Genomic DNA, 5,718 nt, shown 5'->3' on the forward strand with positions numbered 1-5,718 from the left:
GCTCTTTTTATGGAGCATCATCAACTTTCTTTTTCCATTGAAATTCCGACTTCTTCCCATCATCCTTCCGACTATAATGATCAACCATAAAACATGGTTCATGCAAACGGGGAGCTCTCATGGTCTTATCAAGATTGAAAGTTATGCTCTCATCTCCCACTTCTAGAGTAAGCTTTCCATGCTTCACATCTATCACCGCACCCGCGGTGTGCAAGAAAGGTCTACCTAGAATGATTGGAATATTGGAGTCTTCTTCCATATCAACAATGACAAAGTCCACCGGGATGAAAAATTTCCCAACTCTTACGGGAACATCTTCCCATATCCCTAATGGTGTCTTCGTCAATCTATCGGCCATTTGGAGTGTGATGTTGGTACATTTAAGCTCTCCCATCCCTAACCTTTTACTCACCGAATACGGCATAACACTCACACTAGCCCCTAGATCACATAAGCCCTTGTTGATCGTGGTGTCGCCAATGGTACACAGTATTGAGAAGCTTCCCGGATCTTTAAGTTTCGGAGGTGAACTCTCTTGAAGGATTGCACTACTCACCTTGGTGAAGGCGATGGTTTCAAGCTTCCGGATCGACTTCTTTTTCATAAGGATGTCCTTCATGTACTTTGCATAGTCCGGCACGTGATTGATTAATTCCGTGAAAGGAATCGAGACTTCCAAATTCTTCAATATTTCCATAAATTTTCCAAGTTGGTCATCAAATTTGGGGTTAGCTTGACGACTTGGAAAAGGAAGTCTAATCACAATGGGTTCCTTCTCCTTGGCCTTGTCTTCACTTTTCTTTGAAAATTCTGCTTTTGTTGGTTCTCCATCCTTGGAGTTTTGCACAACTTCTTCTTTGTCACTAGCTTCCACAACTTCATCCTCAACTTGCTTCTTTGGTCCTTCATATCTCGTACCACTCCTCAAGTGAATGGCACTAACTGTTTTATGTCTTGGGGGATTACTTTGAGGTGGTAATTGCCCCTTTTGTCTTTGAGAACTTGAAGATGCTAGTTGAGTTAATTGGGTTTCCAACATTTTGGTGTGGGCTAGGATGTTGTTGATGGTGATATCCTTTGCTTGACTATCCTTTTGCATTTGAGTGAAAAACTTATGTTGATTCTTTTGCATTTGGAGGACCTATTTTTGAACATCAAAACCTTGGTCATTTTGTTGATTGTATGGAGTTTGGTTTTGGTAACCTTGGTTTTGGTTGTAAAAGGGTCTTTGATTTTGGTTTCTCATGGGGGGTGGGGTATATGTTGGTTGAGGGTTTTGAACATTTTGGCTTTTGTATGAGAGATTTGGGTGGAATTTGGTGTTTTCATTGTAATAATTGGAATAAGGGGTACCACTCTTGTATGCTTGAAAAGCATTCACTTGTTCATTTGTTCCCCTACATTCACTTTGGTCATGTCCCAAAGTTCCACAATTCTCACATATCCCACTTGGGATTGATAAAGATGCCGTCATGGCATTAATATGTTGCTTTGGTGATTTTGAGGCTTCTTCAAGTCTAGCCATAGCTTTTTCGAACTTCAAATTGATGGTATCAATGTGAGCACTAAGTTGAGCACCCAATTGAGTAATAGAGTCCACTTCATGCTTTCCTCCTCTAGTAGCCTTACGAGGTCTACTATATTGTGAATTATAGACCGCCATTTCCCCAATCTTGTTACAAGTTTGATTATCGTTAACTTCGGTGAACATACCATTTGATCCCATATTGAGAATGTTTCTTGAGTCTTCATAAAGACCATTCCAAAATTGTTGTACCAAGAACCACTCGCTAAGTCCATGATGAGGACATGAGCGACAAATTCCCTTGAACCGCTCCCAAGCTTCATACAAAGATTCTTCATCTCTTTGCTTAAAACCCGTAATTTGAGCTCTTAGCATGTTAGTCTTTTCCGGTGGGTAGAACTTTTTGTAGAAAGCTAGAGCCAATTTCTTCCAAGAGTCAATTTCGAGAGTAGCCTTATCAAGGCCTTTCAACCATTGTTTTGCGGTGCCGATTAGAGAAAAAGGGAATAAGACCCATCGAATTTGGTCTTGAGTTACACCGGTTTGTGAAATTGCATCACAATAGTCACAAAAAGTCTCCATGTGAGAAGGAGGGTCTTCACTAGGCATCCCCCCAAATTGGCTTCTTTCGACTAATTGGATAAATGCGGATTTGGCAATGAAGTTTCCGGTTAAGTGTTGTGGTGTGGGAGTACCATTGGGTAGGTTGTCCTCGGTTGGCACGGAATGTGATGAAAATTTAGGCATTGGGGGTTGATTTTGTGTTGGGTTCTCCTCACCTTCTCTTGCAAAAGGGTTGACGAACTCAATAGTGTTTGGTTGAATATATACAACCTCACAATTAACTCTCAAAGTTCCTATAGCAAGTCTTCTATTGTTTGTCAAAGTTCTTTCAATTTCGTGATCAAAGGGTAACAAGTTACCTTGTGATCTTCTAGACATGCAAAATATCAAACAACTCGAAAATAATTAGAACAAACCTTGAGGAGTTTTATTTCCCCAAGGCAAAGAAAGACACAACTAATAACAATCTAAGAAAATCTAAATCAAGTTAACACCGTCCCCGGCAACGGCGCCATTTTTGGTCGTACTCACTTGGATGTTTAGTTTTCGGTTACTTGTCGTTAGGAGCACCTAGACCAAAATAATATTTATAACTTCACAAACAACTCTACAATTAGTAAAGAGGCAAGTAAAGGTCGGATCCCAAGGGACGGGTATTGAAGTAAGATTTTCAATTGTAAGTAGCGGTGTCTAGGGGTGTCACAATTTGGGGTTTGAAGTAGAAGATCACTAAACTAAATAGCAATAAAAGTAAACAAGCAAGATGATTAAAAAGGGATGTAAACAATTGATAAAAGGCACTAGGGTGTCATGGGGTCATAGGGGATTCATGGGAATTAATCATACAAACATATTCTCAAATTATAAGCAAGCAATTATTGTTGTGATGGATCGAGTTGGTTTATATCTTAAAATCTTAGGAAGGTTTGGGTCCCGGAGCCAAATCGATTAGATTGTACAACACCTACAAGTCGACTTAATCCTCCCTACTCAACTATATGCATGGTCTAATGAGACTCGAGTTGGTTTATGTCTTACAAGTCTTATTGAAAAGGTAAGTGATGGGTAAAAAATGCAAGGATTCATAGGCTCGCATTTCATCAAACATAACATGTGCATAAGTTGAGATCACAACAAGCAAGCAAATAAACTATGAAAACATATTAAATTAAGCATGAATCATTCCCCATGTTGATCTCCCCTAATTGCCCATTAACCCTAGTTAAGGAAACTACTCACTCATTATCAAGTTTAGCATGTTAACAAAGTTGTCAATCACATTAAAAAAGCAAGACATGATGAATAAATGAAGATAATTAACAATAATTAAAAATGGATTAAGAGAATTATACCTACTAATGATTCCAGTAATAAAGCAAAGAATAATAGAAGTACTTGATGATTGATTGGAAGGTTGTCAATCTCCCAATAATAACCCAAATAATCTTCAATTACCCAAAATAAAAGATGAACAAAAGAGAGATTAAGGAAATGATATTTGTATTATGACTTGATTAAAAGTTGATTACAAGATTAAGAGGAGATTATAATGATATAAACTACACTAGGAATTGATAAGAAGAACATGATTATCTAATTAGACTAATGGGGTATTTACTGTGGGGATTAGGTACACAAATTAGGGTTTACTAAGGGCATAAATGACGATTAAGTCCTTGAGGAATCGCTCATCTCCGAAAATATGCGAGTCTCCTTTTTGCCGGTCTTTCCGAGAAATGCGCATCCTTCATAGAACAAGGAGAAAATGGAAAGTTATCAGAAAATATATATATATATATATATATATATATATATATATATATATATATATATATATATATATATATATATATATATATATATATATATATATAGAGAGAGAGAGAGAGAGAGAGAAGGGTTCTCATAAGTCTCTTCCATCTTATGAGTTCCTAAGTCTTTATAAGGACCATAGGATGGAGGGGATGGAAGGTTGAGATTTCATCTCAATGGAGGGCCACAAATTGATCTCATCTAATTACCTTCCTAACTCAATTAATCTCCCTTCTTAAGCCTCCTCATTCTCATAACCTCCTCTCATCCACTTCATTCACTCACCCTCTTTAATCACTCACCCTCTCCTCATTCATTCTCTCCCAACAAATAAAAACCCAAACAAATAAAAACAAAAACCAAACAAATTAAAAAAAACCCAAAACCACACGCCCACCACCTTCCTTCCGCCGTCGACAACCACCCCCTTGCCACCACTGACCCTGCAACCGGCCTTCCCCTCGCCTCCCTATGAGAACCCTTCTCTCTCCCTCTCTCTCTCTCTCTCTCTATATATATATATATATATATATATATATATATATATATATATATATATATATTTACAGCAACTTTCCATTTTCTCCTTGTTCTATGAAGGATGCGCATTTCTCGGAAAGACCGGCAAAAAGGAGACTCGCATATTTTCTGAGAGGAGCGATTCCTCAAGGACTTAATCGTCATTTAAGCCCTTAGTAAACCCTAATTTGTGTACCTAATCCTCACTATAAATACCCCCTTCCTTAGGTGAGTCCATGAGTCCTAATCTTAGCCATTAGATTATAACAAAATCAATGGCCAAGATTAAATCTGAAAAAAAAAGGTCTATATAAAACCCAAAAAACCCTAATTCTATTCATTTTACCACCTTCCACTTCTCTCTCTTCCTCCATTTCTCTCTCCATGCATCTCTCTACCTCTGACAACCACTGCCGCGTCACCCCTGCCACGCCCATCTTCCCGCCTCTGCTCCTGCCACATCCCCTGCCTCGCCGCCTCCATGCCAACATTGCCGCCACCATCAACCTTCCCTCGCTGCCACCAACTCACCTCCTTTCTTCTTCCCCTCACCTTCGGCCACCACCTCCTATAAACCACGAACCACCGCCCTCTCTCCCTTCTCCTTTCTCTTTTTTTTTTTCAGATCTGAGTGGTGGTGATTTTTTTTTTCCGGCTTTGGTGGCTGTGTTACAACGTGGTGGTGAGTTACTTTTTTTTTCGGCTGTGATGGTGGTTACGGCGGGTAGTGAAGGGAGATCGAGGGTCAAAGGTTTTTTTTGGTGAGACTTTAGGGTTTAGGTTGGTGGTTGACGGTCGTGGGGGCAGGTTTGTTCCTGGTTTTGTTGTCATAGGGGCGGTGGTGGGTCTGTTTTTTTTTGTTTTTTTTTTTAATTTTATGGTTAGTGGTGGTGGTGGTGGTTGTTGTGGTTGTCGTCGACCTCTTCTTCTCTTCAGCCGCCCCTCCTTCCCCTTTCTCTCTTTTTTTTTTTCTGTTTTTTTACAGATCTGGCGGATGCGTGGTGATTATCGGCTCGACGGCGGTGGATTGATTAAAGTTACACATATCGTCTATTAAAGTGACATCGTTGAAGACTTACAGTTTCGCCTTCAAGTGACATCATTAAAGACTTACCGTTTCACTTAAAAATTATGTAGATTAAAGTTACACTCAGGTAGCATTAAAGTTTCACTCTTGGACCATTAAAGTTACAATCGTGTATTAGAGAAATTACATAAATTTTAGTCACGAATACATTACCTTTAAAAACATAAAGTTGCGCTCCTTATCATTAAAGTTTCATTCGTTTAACATTAAA

General features: G+C 39.0%; 1 non-coding gene across 1 annotated transcript; it reads left to right on the forward strand.

The window, feature by feature from the left end:
- Positions 1–1,793: 1,793 nt before the first annotated feature.
- Positions 1,794–1,900, forward strand: LOC141645493 (small nucleolar RNA R71). Its single transcript, XR_012544974.1, has one exon. It is a non-coding gene; the product is annotated as a small nucleolar RNA R71 (small nucleolar RNA).
- Positions 1,901–5,718: the final 3,818 nt, after the last annotated feature.

This window comes from Silene latifolia, chromosome 2 (assembly GCF_048544455.1).
Source record: "Silene latifolia isolate original U9 population chromosome 2, ASM4854445v1, whole genome shotgun sequence".
Lineage (NCBI taxonomy): Eukaryota > Viridiplantae > Streptophyta > Magnoliopsida > Caryophyllales > Caryophyllaceae > Silene > Silene latifolia.